A 16,083-nucleotide genomic window follows, 5' to 3' on the forward strand; every position below is an offset into this window, starting at 1 on the left:
AGAGAGGATATCAAATGTAGACTGGCAATGGCAAGGAAAATGTTTCTGAAGAAGAGAAATTTGTTAACATCGAGTATAGATTTAAGTGTCAGGAAGTCGTTTCTGAAAGTATTTGTATGGAGTGTAGCCATGTATGGAAGTGAAACATGGACGGTAACTAGTGTGGACAAGAAGAGAATAGAAGCTTTTGAAATGTGGTGCTACAGAAGAATGCTGAAAATCAGATGGGTAGATCACATAACTAATGAGGAGGCACTGAATAGAATTGGGGATAAGAGAAATTTGTGGCACAACTTGACTAGCAGAAGGGATCGGTTGGCAGGACATGTTCTGAGGCATCAAGGGATTACAAATTTAGCATTGGAGGGCAGCGTGGAGGGTAAAAATTGTAGAGGGAGACCAAGAGATGAATACACTAAGCAGATTCAGAAGGATGTAGGTTGCAGAAGGTACTGGGAGATGAAGAAGCTTGCACAGGATAGAGTAGCATGGAGAGCTGTATCAAACCAGGCTCAGGACTGAAGACCACCACCACAACAACAACAACAACTGTACTACAAAAAGATAAAATTTTGTTTATGAGAACATATATTATCATAACCGTTGAATTGTGCTTGTAATTGAATTTCATTTTCTGTGAATTATTTACAGTTTAATGTTCTATGTTTAAATCTTAGTATGACTATACCTTTGCTGATGGTACTTTGGAATGATGTTAACTGTGTGTAAGTTGTGTTGTGTTTCCTGGCGGGAAGTGAAGGAAGGAGGGATGTAAAGTCATTCTATTGTACTCAGTTATTGGAGAAATTGTAAATTCGAGTTACATAGATATGGAAAGTATTTCACTGAGTGAAAACTGTATAATCGATGGCAGCAAGGCATCTAGAACTATTAAATATGAAAATTACATACGAATCAGTTTGTTGCCTATGTTATTTAAGAAACATGTCAACCTATTAGGCTTCGTGACATACAAGAGAATCTGGGTTCCAGACAGGAGGAATTCAAGCAACGGATTGAAGCAGATCCTACAGACAGGAAAAAATGATTATTTTTTCTTTAAAACTACCACTAGACCCAGCCAATATTTTTTACTCCATGAACATTTATTACAATTAACGGCCATCCAATTGTGAGTAACAAATGAGGTCGTTAAAAGTGGTCTGACAACTGTCGTGAAAATAATTAAAAATTGTGTTTATTTGGACACGAATCACAGTTGTACAAAATTTCTCAAATGTCAACATTTCTGCCGTCGACTGGAATTACTGTGCCACATTTTACATTTCCCCCCCACAATATGCTGGTGGCCCGACAACTCAGGGGCGTGTCCTCATGCACGTCAACTGTCACTTGAAAATGGCGTAATACCCGACACTGGCCAGTAGTGGAAAATACAAAATATAGTCTCAGATAAAATGTCATTTCATTAATTAAAAGTAATGAGAGATCATGGGGAGGACCTGAAAAGGAATGAGAATTTATCAGCTACTCCTAAAATACTCACGTATCTGTGAATACGCTAGACATTCCTGTGGTTTCTAAACAAATTCTGGTAGACCTTATCAACTGTCAAATAGCAAAAGCACTTACAGAAGGCTCAATCGGTGAAGAAACACAAGAAGAACGTGGGCTTTCATCTGGGTCCAGTGACTCACACTTTGATTACCATCATTTTAAGATAATGACCTGACAAATGAAGCGTCACTTTATAATCTCTTACAGGAAGTGTGACTCAAGTCATAGTTAATCCTACTCTACACATTAATAAATACTCTAGTTAAACTAGCCTCTACAACTTGATGGAATACTAATTTTGTAATGGGAAGTCCTTAACAGATTGTAAATAATTTAAGGAATAAAGGTAACAACTCAATGAAAAGATGATGGGTGTGCCACATCAACGGCACATAAATGGGGCTGACAATGTAGCTAGCTTTCTGAAGCTAGCAATATTCTTACGTCCTCGTGTGTGTTTCGATGAAACGGCACCTCGGCATTCAGGTGAGTTGTTACCTTTACACCTCAAACTATTTATACATTGTTAAAGAAGTATGAATCGTTGTGATGTACACCTACAGTAACCTGGCTGAGTGTAACACGATTTGAACAATATTAACACTCTGGAGATGAATGACGTAGCACTTACGTTGTGTGGATTACACTTCCAAAGGATGAGTGACAAAGGATCTATGTCAGGCATTTCTCAGTCTTCGTAAATGTACTCAAAGATTTGTCTTACATCCATCACCTGTATAAAGCTACTAACATGCTTGCACTATCACAATTAAACACCAGATGGCAGCACGAGTCACTTGTACTGGTGGTAACACATCCTGTAAAACTCTTATTGTGTAAGACATCCTATGGAACATTACTAAATGCTTTCTCTGAAAACGGCCTAGAACAGATAGTTTGGAATCCCACCCACAATCTAATTATATTGGCTCTCATGGCAACAAATAGGGCTAACCTCTTCGAGGATGTCCACATCGAAACAGTGACATGGCTGTGGCAACGTTGATTACCGAAGTAAAAAGGACAACTAAAACCAAGCAGAATGATATACACATGTTCAGGAAACAAGACAAAAAGTCAGTGTTGTCCAATTTCAGTAAGGAACTTCGAACATTCAGCACAGGGCAGATGCAGGAGCATGTAGAGGAACTGTGGCTCAAGTTTAAAAGAACAATTGACCACGCACTGGACAGATATGTTGTATCCAACAGAACACTTCACAATGGGAACGAACTTCCACGACATACAGTCAATGTAAAGAAACTTCAAAAGAAACAGAGGTTACTGGATAATAGGTATAAAAGTGTAGAGCTACAGATAGAGAGATGCTGAATGAAATGCATTTGGCTGTCAAGAGAGCAATGCATGATGCCTTTAATGACTACAGCAGCAGAATATTGTCAAATGACATTTCACAAACCCAAAGAAATTCTGGTCATATGTAAAGGCTGTACGTAACACGAAAGTTGGTGGTGGTGATGACAATTGGTTTATGGGACACTCAACTGTGCAGTCATCACAACCTGTACAAAGTCCCAATTTTTACGACATCCAATTTGTTTCACAGTCCAATCGAGCCACTGTCAGGAACGACGACGACGACAACACAAACACATAGTCCTAAGGCACAGAAAATCCCCAACCCAGCCAGGAATCGAACCCAGGACCCCGTGATCGAGAGGTAAAAATGCTAGCCACTAGACCACTAGCTGCAGACACCAACATTAGTGTACAGTCGAGACTAGCGAGACAGTCGAGACTAGCGAGTGAGACAGGAACTGAAATTACAGGTTGCAAAGCAAAAGCTCAAATGCTTAGCTCTATTTTCAAATGTTCCTTTACGAAGGAAAATCCAGGAGAATTGCCCCAATTTAATCCTTGTACCACTGGAAAGATGAGTGAAATAAGTATTAGTGTCAGCAGTGTTGAGAAACAGCTGCAGTAGCTGAAACTGAACAAAGCTCCACGCCCCAATGGAAACCCTGGCAAATCATATACTGAATTTCTGGCTGAGCTAGCCCATCTTTTAACTGTAACCTATCATAGATTCCTTGAACAAAAAGCCGTGCCCAGTTCTTGGAAACAAGCACAGGTCACACCCATCTACAATAAGAACATTAGAAGTGATCCCCCCCCCCCCCCCCCCATGAACCATGGACCTTGCCGTTGGTGGGGAGGCTTGCGTGCCTCATCGATACAGATAGCCGTACCGTAGGTACAACCACAACGGAGGGGTATCTGTTGAGAGGCCAGACAAACGTGTGGTTCCTGAAGAGGGGCAGCAGCCTTTTCAGTAGTTGCAAGGGCAACAGTCTGGATGATTGACTGATCTGGCCTTGTAACAATAACCAAAACGGCCTTGCTGTGCTGGTACTGCGAACGGCTGAAAGCAAGGGGAAACTACGGCCGTAATTTTTCCCGAGGGCATGCAGCCTTACTGTATGATTAAATGATGATGGCGTCCTCTTGGGTAAAATATTCCGGAGGTAAAATAGTCCCCCATTCGGATCTCCGGGCGGGGACTACTCAAGAGGATGTCGTTATCAGGAGAAAGAAAACTGGCGTTCTACGGATCGGAGCGTGGAATGTCAGGTCCCTTAATCGGGCAGGTAGGTTAGAAAATTTGAAAAGGGAAATGGATAGGTTAAAGTTAGATATAGTGGGAATTAGTGAAGTTCGGTGGCAGGAGGAACAAGACTTCTGGTCAGATGACTACAGGGTTATAAACACAAAGTCAAATAGGGGTAATGCAGGAGTAGGTTTAATAATGAATAGGAAAATAGGAACGCGGGTAAGCTACTACAAACAGCTTAGTGAACGCATTATTGTGGCCAAGATAGATACAAAGCCCACACCTACTACAGTAGTACAAGTTTATATGCCAACTAGCTCTGCAGATGACGAAGAAATTGAAGAAATGTATGATGAAATAAAAGAAATTATTCAGATTGTGAAGGGAGACGAAAATTTAATAGTCATGGGTGACTGGAATTCGAGTGTAGGAAAAGGGAGAGAAGGAAACGTAGTAGGTGAATATGGATTGGGGCTAAGAAATGAAAGAGGAAGCCGACTGTTAGAATTTTGCACAGAGCACAATTTAATCATAGCTAACACTTGGTTTAAGAATCATGACAGAAGGTTGTATACATGGAAGAACCCTGGAGATACTAAAAGGTATCAGATTGATTATATAATGGTAAGACAGAGATTTAGGAACCAGGTTTTAAATTGTAAGACATTTCCAGGGGCAGATGTGGACTCTGACCACAATCTATTGGTTATGACCTGTAGATTAAAACTGAAGAAACTGCAAAAAGGTGGGAATTTAAGGAGATGGGACCTGGATAAACTGAAAGAACCAGAGGTTGTACAGAGTTTCAGGGAGAGCATAAGGGAACAACTGACAGGAATGGGGGAAAGAAATACAGTAGAAGAAGAATGGGTAGCTTTGAGGGATGAAGTAGTGAAGGCAGCAGAGTATCAAGTAGGTAAAAAGACGAGGGCTAGTAGAAATCCTTGGGTAACAGAAGAAATATTGAATTTAATTGATGAAAGGAGAAAATATAAAAATGCAGTAAATGAAGCAGGCAAAAAGGAATACAAACGTCTCAAAAATGAGATCGACAGGAAGTGCAAAATGGCTAAGCAGGGATGGCTAGAGGACAAATGTAAGGATGTAGAGGCTTATCTTACTAGGGGTAAGATAGATACTGCCTACAGGAAAATTAAAGAGACCTTTGGAGATAAGAGAACCACTTGTATGAACATCAAGAGCTCAGATGGAAACCCAGTTCTAAGCAAAGAAGGGAAAGCAGAAAGGTGGAAGGAGTATATAGAGGGTCTATACAAGGGCGATGTACTTGAGGACAATATTATGGAAATGGAAGAGGATGTAGATGAAGATGAAATGGGAGATACGATACTGCGTGAAGAGTTTGACAGAGCACTGAAAGACCTGAGTCGAAACAAGGCCCCCGGAGTAGACAACATTCCATTGGAACTACTGACGGCCTTGGGAGAGCCAGTCCTGACAAAACTCTACCATCTGGTGAGCAAGATGTATGAAACAGGCGAAATACCCTCAGACTTCAAGAAGAATATAATAATTCCAATCCCAAAGAAAGCAGGTGTTGACAGATGTGAAAATTACCGAACAATCAGTTTAATAAGCCACAGCTGCAAAATACTAACACGAATTCTTTACAGACGAATGGAAAAACTAGTAGAAGCCGACCTCGGGGAAGATCAGTTTGGATTCCGTAGAAATACTGGGACACGTGAGGCAATACTGACCTTACGACTTATCTTAGAAGAAAGATTAAGGAAAGGCAAACCTACGTTTCTAGCATTTGTAGACTTAGAGAAAGCTTTTGACAATGTTGACTGGAATACTCTCTTTCAAATTCTAAAGGTGGCAGGGGTAAAATACAGGGAGCGAAAGGCTATTTACAATTTGTACAGAAACCAGATGGCAGTTATAAGAGTCGAGGGACATGAAAGGGAAGCAGTGGTTGGGAAGGGAGTAAGACAGGGTTGTAGCCTCTCCCCGATGTTATTCAATCTGTATATTGAGCAAGCAGTAAAGGAAACAAAAGAAAAATTCGGAGTAGGTATTAAAATCCATGGAGAAGAAATAAAAACTTTGAGGTTCGCCGATGACATTGTAATTCTGTCAGAGACAGCAAAGGACTTGGAAGAGCAGTTGAATGGAATGGATGGTGTCTTGAAGGGAGGATATAAGATGAACATCAACAAAAGCAAAACGAGGATAATGGAATGTAGTCGAATTAAGTCGGGTGATGTTGAGGGTATTAGATTAGGAAATGAGACACTTAAAGTAGTAAAGGAGTTTTGCTATTTGGGGAGCAAAATAACTGATGATGGTCGAAGTAGAGAGGATATAAAATGTAGACTGGCAATGGCAAGGAAAGCGTTTCTGAAGAAGAGAAATTTGTTAACATCGAGTATAGATTTAAGTGTCAGGAAGTCTTTTCTGAAAGTATTTGTATGGAGTGTAGCCATGTATGGAAGTGAAACATGGACGATAAATAGTTTGGACAAGAAGAGAATAGAAGCTTTCGAAATGTGGTGCTACAGAAGAATGCTGAAGATTAGATGGGTAGATCACATAACTAATGAGGAGGTACTGAACAGGATTGGGGAGAAGAGGAGTTTGTGGCACAACTTGACCAGAAGAAGGGATCGGTTGGTAGGACATGTTCTGAGGCATCAAGGGATCACCAATTTAGTATTGGAGGGCAGCGTGGAGGGTAAAAATCGTAGGGGGAGACCAAGAGATGCATACACTAAGCAGATTCAGAAGGATGTAGGTTGCAGTAGGTACTGGGAGATGAAGAAGCTTGCACAGGATAGAGTAGCATGGAGAGCTGCATCAAACCAGTCTCAGGACTGAAGACCACAACAACAACAACAGAAGTGATCCACAGAACTGCTGTCCAATATCCTTGATATCAATTTGTTGTAGAATCTTATAACATATTCTGAGCTCAAACACAATGAAGCATCTCAAACAGAATGACCTCCTCAATGTCAACCGGCACAGATTTCGAAGACAATGAATCACGTGAAATCCAAATCACAATTTTCTCACACGATGTGCTGAAAGCTTTGTATCGAGGTAGTCTGGTAGACACGGTATTTCTCGATTTCTGAAAAGCATCTAAGTATCACACCCGTGCTTATTGTCAAAAGTTCAACCGTATGAGATATCGAGTGATATTTGTGCCTGGATTGAGGACTTTTTGGTAGGGAAGACACAGCATGTTATCTTGGATGAAGTGTCACTCTCAGATGTAGAAGTGACTTCAGATGTTGGGACCCTTGCTGAATATATTTTATATTTTGACCTTATGGACAGTATTAATAGTAACTTCAGACTTTTATGCAGTTGATGCAGTTATCTACAATGAAGTACTGTCTGAAAGAAGCTGCATAAATATTCAGTCAGATCTTGATAATATTTCAAACAGTTGCAGAGACTGGAACTTGCTTTAAATGTTCAGAAATGTAGAACTGTGCACTTTGTAGCGGGACTTCGAATTTCGCCGCGCTACACTCGTTCCCTCAGATAACCGTCGCACCTGTACGAGCGCTCGACGGCAGAGAAAATATATAAGAAAAGGAAAGTACTAAAAATGTAACTTTTTGTTTGCTATCCGTCTTTTGTCTCTCGAGAGTGGAAGCTTAATGCAGACGTAAAAACTTATTAGCTAGTCTTGGTCTGATTAAGACAAAAAACAACTTATTGATGTGCAGACGTATTGTGGAAATTTGTATGAAATTCGGAGGATGGAAGCAGCAACAAAAAATACATTGCATTTAATATCAAGACTATTTTGATTTGTATTAATTAGTGATTCCTGGACGATTGCAAGATTTCGGAGCAGCTACTACTTTTCACGCAGAAATGAAGTAAGAGATTTTTGAAGACCTGGACGCCACACGAAAGCAGACATGTTAACATGGTACGCCATTTCCCCCTGCTAATCACATTTCGTTATTCTCTGTTCTTTTTCAAATAATTTTTGTAGTGGAAATTTGTTTGACTTTTGCTCAGAAACGCCACAAGGACCGCCCAAACAATAGCTTTCCGAACCACGAAGTCTGATAACTTTTCTGTAATACAAAGTCCGATTTGCATTTCATCCTTTCCCTTTTTTAAGGTCATTAACGATTTTAAAACCCCTTTTTATTCACCATTTCTTCCCACATTTTCAACCTTTTCTTTTCTTCCCCTTTTCTTTTTTATTAACCACTACAACTGGCGACCGTGACAGGACTCGAACCTGCAATCTCGTTGCAGAGACTGGAACTTGCTTTAAATGTTCAGAAATGTAAAACTGTTCACTTCACAGAATAAAAAAGCATAGTATCACATGACTATAATATCAATGGGTGCCAGTCGGAATTGGTCAACTCGTACAAATACCTGGGTGTAACATTTTGTAAGGATATGAAAAGGAATGATTACATAGGCTCAGCCGTGGGTAAAGCAAGTGGTACACTTTGGTTTATTGTTAAAACACTGGGGAGGTGCTCTCAGTCTACTAAGGAAATTGCTTACAAATCAGTCATATGATCCATTTCAGAATACTGCTTATGTGTAGAGGATCCATACCACATACGACTAAGAGAGGATACTAAATCTATATAGAGAAGGGCAGCACGAATGGTCACAGATTTGTTTAGTCTGTGGGAGAGAGTCACAGAGATACCGAAGGAAGTGAAGTGGCACTCTTCAAGATAAGATCTTAAGTATCCCGACAGTCTACTAACAAAGTTTCAAGAACCGGTTTACACAATGTCTCCAGGAATAAACAACAACTTCCTAAACATCGTTCCCAAAGGGATCGTGAGGACAAGGTTAAAATAATTACAGCACACAGAGAGACATTATAACTTTTATTCTTCCCATGCTCCATACATAAACAGAATGGAAAGTAACCCCAATAACTGCAGATGTAGATTGGCGGGAGAGAAATTCAGACAATGCTGTATGTTGCTCGCTTTGTGGTTTTCACACTCCTCCCCCATCAATCAGTGCATCTCACGAGGTCACATGCAGTGTTGTCTGCTACATTCTTTGTATTTATTTTCAAGATTGCTTAACAGAACAGTACTTAAAAAGACAAGTTGCACCTCCAAACTTGAGTGGAAAATCTCAGAAGATAAGGGAAACAACAGTTACAAACAGAGTACCTATACTAGTGTTCAAAGTACTACCAATAGCTACAAAAGACTTCTGACATCAGTTGTAAAGCTGTCGAAAACCGACAGTGAATGCTTCTCGTGGAATCACTCTAAGCACCATAATCACATCTAATTGGATACTGGCAATGTCTGCGAATGTTCGTGAAGAATACAGCTTACACATTCTTTGCTTCTCTCCAACTCTTCTGCTCTCATTCTCAAAGACAGCCATCAATTACCCGCAAGCATCTGTCACATTCATTTGATATTGTCAGGGATTGTCCTTGTTGATCTGAAAGAGGCTTACCCTTCCCATCTCTAAAGCATTTAAATCACACGGAAACACACTTCTTACTCACTGCTTCACCTATGTACACTTGCACTAACATTCCACAAATCTGTAACTGTTTTTCCTAATCTGAAGCAAAACCTCATGTTAAGGCATTGCTCCATTTTGTACTGATATGAATGCAACAGATGATCAGCACCTGTCTTTGGCAAAGAGTGCAGAAGGGTTGAAGTTTATAAGCAAAGACAGTGTAAGAATTTTGTTGTTCACAAAAAAACATTCACAGATGCTGCAGATATCTAACAATAGGTGACCACATTAATTGAAGTGATTCCACGAGATATTTTTGCTGGCAGTTTCAGACAGCCTCACAACAAGTGTCAGAAATGTGTTGTAGCTAATGATGATTACTGTCAAATCCAGTGAAGTTATTCTGTTTGTAACTCTTTTCCTTCATTTCATGAGACCAACCACTGAACAACTTTTTTCAGGCACACACTTTAGAAAAGGAATCCAACTGCATACATGCTGGGAACAAAAAATGAACTTTCATATAGTAGAGGAGACCATTTGTTGACTGTGAAATGGACAGACACTGGGAATATCTTTCTGTTGATGACAACTGAAAATGACTGCACCTGATGTCAATGTTCCAACAAAATCACAAATGATACAGCAGATGAAACCTGCCTGTATTTTTGAGTGTAATAAAAACAACTGGTGTGGACCGCAGCAATGCATTACTTTCCTTCTGAGAGCAAGGAAAGTTGTGAAAAGAAAGTGTTCCCCTTCCCCTCCCCTGGAAGTACATATCCTTTGGTGCGCAATAAATACGAACTATGCTCCACATCGAGAAATTCAATAAAAGGAAATTCCATGGTAACCAGTTCACAAACAAAGCAAGCCACACCGTTGAAAGTAACCTATGTATCAGTTCTTCAGGGAAGAAATGTTTGTAGTGGATTTTTTGTTGTTGACGATATTATCTTCTTTGATAAAGGAAGCGGCGAAATGTAAACTATGTGATGGTGTATGCTGCCTGGAAATAACTGAACAAAAAAGTAGCAGGAAGGGTTTTTAGTGTCAAAATTAGTTGTTCTGTGTAAATCCTGCAAATAAATCTACCTCAAAAATGACTTCAAACATTGTGCATAATTCATATGATGTGAATTTGATGTTAGTGTATGCAATGCGTGCAATGCGAAAAGGAAAAACGGCTGCTCAAACGTTTTGTGGTTTGATGGACCTTCCTCCTCCTCCCAGCAGGTTCAGCAAGTACATAAAAATACTTTTAGATGCCTTGACGGTTCTATCTAAAGCATCTATGGAACGTACAGCAGAAGAAACAGTAAATATTAGTGGAACCAGGGACATTGCTGTTGCACTTGATCGGACATGGCAACATTGAGGACATCATTCCTTGAGTGGTGTTTTAAGTGCTACTTCTCTGGAGAATGGAAAAGTTGTTGATGTTGAGTGCTTATCTAAGCACTGCCACACATGCCATGGTAACACTGAAGGACATATTGAACATCAGTGTTCGAAGAATTATGATGTTTACAGTGGAGGTATGGAGTGTGATGGAGCTCTACAAATAATTCAGAGGTCAGTGCCCATTTATAACATTAGATACGCGAAGTACCTAGCCAATGGGGACTCTAAAACTTTCAATAAAATTAATGAGTTCAATGTTTATGGTGATACATCTACATGAGTATCACAAACTTGTCAAACAGCTCTTGATCAATTTCTAGTAAAGACGAGTTTACACAACACCTCACTAAAAATTTTCAATGCAGGTTTTAGTGATCATCTTGCTCAAATATTAAGCATAAAAGTACAAGGCAGTATTATTAACAACATGTCTTTTAGAACAGCATATCGAAGCTATAATCAGCATAATGTGAGCTACTTCAACAACTTATTACAGAAAGAAAAATGGCTAGGAGTGTACAAAATGAACGATATAAATGAAAAATTCAACACTTTCATTGATACATTAACCCATTTCTTTGAACTTGCATTCCCACTGAAAACATTAACCATACGGGAAAACTCTAGAACAAATAGCTGGATCACAAAGGGAATAAGGGTTTCATGCCAGAAGAAAAGACTACTTCATGAAATATGTAACTCAAAAAATTCCTCACCTGTAGTACGCGCATACTATAAAAAATACTCCAAAATATTAAGAAAAGTAATAAAAGCAGCAAAAATAACGAATAATGATGAAATCTTTTATAATTCAGCTAATAAATCAAAGGCTATGTGGAGTGTTATAAAAAAAGAATGTGGAGAATACAGACAACCTTGGTAAAATATAACACTATCACATAAAAATAAAAAAGTAACAAACCCCTTAGAAGTAGCCAACACATTTAACAACTTTTTCACAGGTGTTGCTGAAAAAATGTTACAATCAAACTTTAAGAGCATCCAGACAAATGAATATAAAATAAGTGCATGTAGAGGATCATTGTACATCAGTTCTGTTTCACAAGATGAAGTAGCTAAAGCAATAAAAGGACTAAAAATTCCAAATCTGCAGGTATTGATGGTATACCTGCAACAATGTTAAAGAAGAGTGCATCAAACCTAATTGAAGTACTCACACATTTATGTGACTGCTCACTTCAGGTAGGCACTTTCCCTGATGTGTTAAAAACATCAAAAGCTATTCCCGTACATAAAAAAGGGGATAAAGACAATGTAAATAACTACAGACCCATCACAATTTCCTCCTGCATCTCTAAAGTACTGGAAAAAGTTATGTATGAGAAACTTATGAAATTTATAAATAAAAACAGCATCCTATGTAATGGACAACATGGATTCAGAAATAAGAGGTCAACGACAACTGCTGTCTATGAGTGCATCAATTCCATCCTAAACCTGCTGGACAAAAAACAGGAAACAATAGGAGTCTTTATTGACTTGTCAAAAGCTTTTGACATGGTGGACCACAAAATTCTGCTATCAAAGCTAGAAAGATATGGTATTCGAGGTCAGTCCAACAAGTGGATCAGTTCCTTCCTGACAAATCGTATGCAGGCAGTGTGCGTCAAGCACACAAACACTGAATTAAAAACTGTATCTAATCACTTATCTGACTATAAACAAATAAAATGTGGTGTACCCCAAGGATCCATATTGGGACCCTTCTGTTTCTTCTGTACATAAATGATCTAAGCTTAAATATTGATGCACACAAATCAATCATATTTGCAGATGACACCACGATTCTACTAAAAGGAGACGACGACGAACAGTTACAGCAGACAGTAAACACGGTCACGAAACAACTTAGCAGCTGGGCACAGTGTAATCAGCTTGTAATAAACAGTAAGAAAACCGTTGCTCTAAAATTCCACAATGTTCCTAACAAGGACATGTTTATCCCATCAGTCTCTATCAATGACGAACCAGTTGGTAACAGTACTGAAACCAAATTCTTAGGACTTAGGCTGCAGAGTAACATCAGATGAAATAAGCATATTGAACATCTCAATGCAGAACTGAGCAAAACATGTTATCTTCTTTGTTCATTAAAATCGTGCTGTAGTGAGAAAACAGTATTGAATGCATATCATGCGTACTTTCATTCTCGTCTTAGATATGGGGTCACCTTCTGGGGAAACACTAAAATAGCTAATAGCACTTTTAAACTACAAAAAAGGGCCATTAGAATCTTGTTTGGGTGCAAGCCTAGAGACTCTTGTAAACCTCTGTTTAAGAAATCTGGTATTCCCCCATTACCGTGTGTATACATTATGGAAACCATTTTGTTCTTTAAATTAAATTTAATAGGCAAGGACCAGAGACAACAAAAAAAACTGTGATATACATGAGCACTTTACCGGACAAAACAGAAACTTACATATGACTCAAATCAGCACAGCGCTGTGCCAAAAAGGTACTTTTCACATGGGAGTTAAGCTTTATAACAAACTTCATGAAAACATAACAGCTATCAATGAGGTCAATACATTTGGAAAATCTCTAAAGTCATATTTACAGCATCACTGCTTTTACTCCATTGAAGAATATTTAAATTTATGAAATGTGCTATATAAATACTTACGTGTAAAGTGTATTATTGTAAGCTTAAATATGTATGCCTTGAAATTACTTTCAGCCTGTATATTTATAACTTGACTTGTCCAATGTCTTATGCATAAGCTGCTATGTAGACAATAGGACCAATAAAATACAATCTACAATCTACATTTATACTCCTCAAGCCACCCAACGGTGTGTGGCGGAGGGTACTTTACGTGCCAATGTCATTACCTCCCTTTCCTGTTCCAGTCGCGTATGGTTCGCGGGAAGAACGACTGTCTGAAAGCCTCCGTGCGCGCTCGAATCTCTCTAATTTTACATTCGTGATCTCCTCGGGAGGTATAAGTAGGGGGAAGCAATGTATTCGATACCTCATCCAGAAACGCACCCTCTCGAAACCTGGCGAGCTAGTTACACCGCCATGCAGAGCGCCTCTCTTGCAGAGTCTGCCACTTGAGTCTGCTAAACATCTCCGTAACGCTATCATGGTTACCAAATAACCCGACGTGGTACGGATCCAACACTGATGAGCAATACTCCAGTATAGGTCGAACGAGTGTTTTGTAAGCCACCTCCTCTGTTGATGGACTACATTTTCTAAGGACTCTCCCAATGAATCTCAACCTGGTACCCGCCTTACCAACAATTAATTTTATATGATCATTCCACTTCAAATCGTTCCGCATGCATACTCCCAGATATTTTATAGAAGTAACTGCTACCAGTGTTTGTTCCGCTGTCATATAATCGTACAATAAAAGATCCTTCTTTCTATGTATTCGCAATACATTACATTTGTCTATGTTACGGGTCAGTTGCCACTCCCTGCAACAAGTGCCTATCCGCTGCAGATCTTCCTGCATTTCGCTACAATTTTCTAATGCTGCAACTTCTCTGTATACTACAGCATCATCCGCGAAAAGCCGCACGGAACTTCCGACACTATCTACTAGGTCATTTATATATATTGTGAAAAGCAATGGTTCCATAACACTCCCCTGTGGCACGCCAGATGTTACTTTAACGTCTGTAGACGTCTCTCCATTGATAACAACATGCTGTGTTCTGTTTGCTAAAAACTCTTCAATCCAGCTACACAGCTGGTCTGATATTCCGTAGGCTCTTACTTTGTTTATCAGGCAACAGTGCGGAACTGTATCGAATGCCTTTCAGAAGCCAAGGAAAATAGCATCTACCTGGGAGCCTGTATCTAAATACCTTGGTAACAAAACTGGAGTGTTGTGGACATGTGCAAAAGGGGATGGGTGCTAGATTGAGGAAGCTACGAAGAGAAAGGAAAGTTGCTATCAGATGGAAAATCTCTGTCTGGCCATGGCAGATTGACAGAAACTGAAATAGACCACCTCCAGAGTTACTATGGACTGGCTATTAGAAGAACTGTAACTCTGAATGAAGTTACAGCAATGAGAAAAGCTGTAAGTTGTCCACAGATGACCACACTGTTCACAGACTTTACCCTAAAGGAGCAGATACTTGGTGTGGCTACCAAAAAGTAAAAGAACGTGGTCAAAGATACCATCATGAGCAGTCTCTTCCTGAGCCTGTTATGAATTAAATGAAACCAATTATTAGAGACCTGAGTGAGCTTGTTTTGCATAGTAAAAGTCTTCATGGAGGAACTCAGAATACAAATGAAAGTTTCAACCATTGCATATGGGAAAGATTACCCAAGAATGTTTTTGTAGGACTAAATACATTAAAAGCTGGTGTAGTAGATACAGTGATATGTTTCAATGATGGAGTGATAGGAAGGTTGGAAGTCCTGAGAAATTTAGGCATAAAATGTGGCTCTAATATGGAAGATCAATTGCTCGTGTGTGAAAGACAAAGGGTGCACGAAACAGAGATTCGCTCTTCAAGTTACCAAAGAAGCAAGAAGTGCTAAAAGGAATGCCAAGAGGAAGCTTGAAGATGAAGAAAAGAATTTTCAGGAATATGCTGAGGAACAGTTTAATTAGTCTCATATCTTCACAGTTTCCCCACAAGTTGTATCTTTCAGAACTCAGGTAAAAATATTTCCTAAAGTTTATAGAGCATTGCTCTAATTTTTTTCTGTAACTTGCAATAGTCCATACTTACGTATTAGACCAAAGCTTTACTGCAGAATCAACTAAATTATAGAAACAGTAACATTTTTATTAGAAAAAATTTTAAAAAATTAAAATGTAAGATGTGATACTTTTTATCCTTGTAATATACATCATAACAGGTGGAATTAAATAGGTCTAGTACATCTGCCATCATGTCATGCATATCTGGTAAAAATTCGGTCTCCTTCAAATGTACAGGGTGATTCAAAAAGAATACCACAACTTTAGGAATTTAAAACTCTGCAACGACAAAAGGCAGAGCTAAGCACTATCTGTCGGCGAATTAAGGGAGCTATAAAGTTTCATTTAGTTGTACATTTGTTCGCTTGAGGCGCTGTTGACTAGGCGTCAGCGTCAGTTGATGCTAAGATGGCGACCGCTCAACAGAAAGCTTTT

The 16,083-nt window shown here is 39.2% G+C and overlaps 1 protein-coding gene across 1 annotated transcript in view; it reads right to left on the minus strand.

Annotated features, from left to right (window-relative positions):
* The window catches only part of LOC126213091 (secernin-2), a 94,691-nt gene that overhangs the window by 31,624 nt on the left and 46,984 nt on the right, over positions 1–16,083 (minus strand). The gene's annotated exons all lie outside the window — the stretch shown is intronic.

This window comes from Schistocerca nitens, chromosome 11 (genome assembly GCF_023898315.1).
Source record: "Schistocerca nitens isolate TAMUIC-IGC-003100 chromosome 11, iqSchNite1.1, whole genome shotgun sequence".
Lineage (NCBI taxonomy): Eukaryota > Metazoa > Arthropoda > Insecta > Orthoptera > Acrididae > Schistocerca > Schistocerca nitens.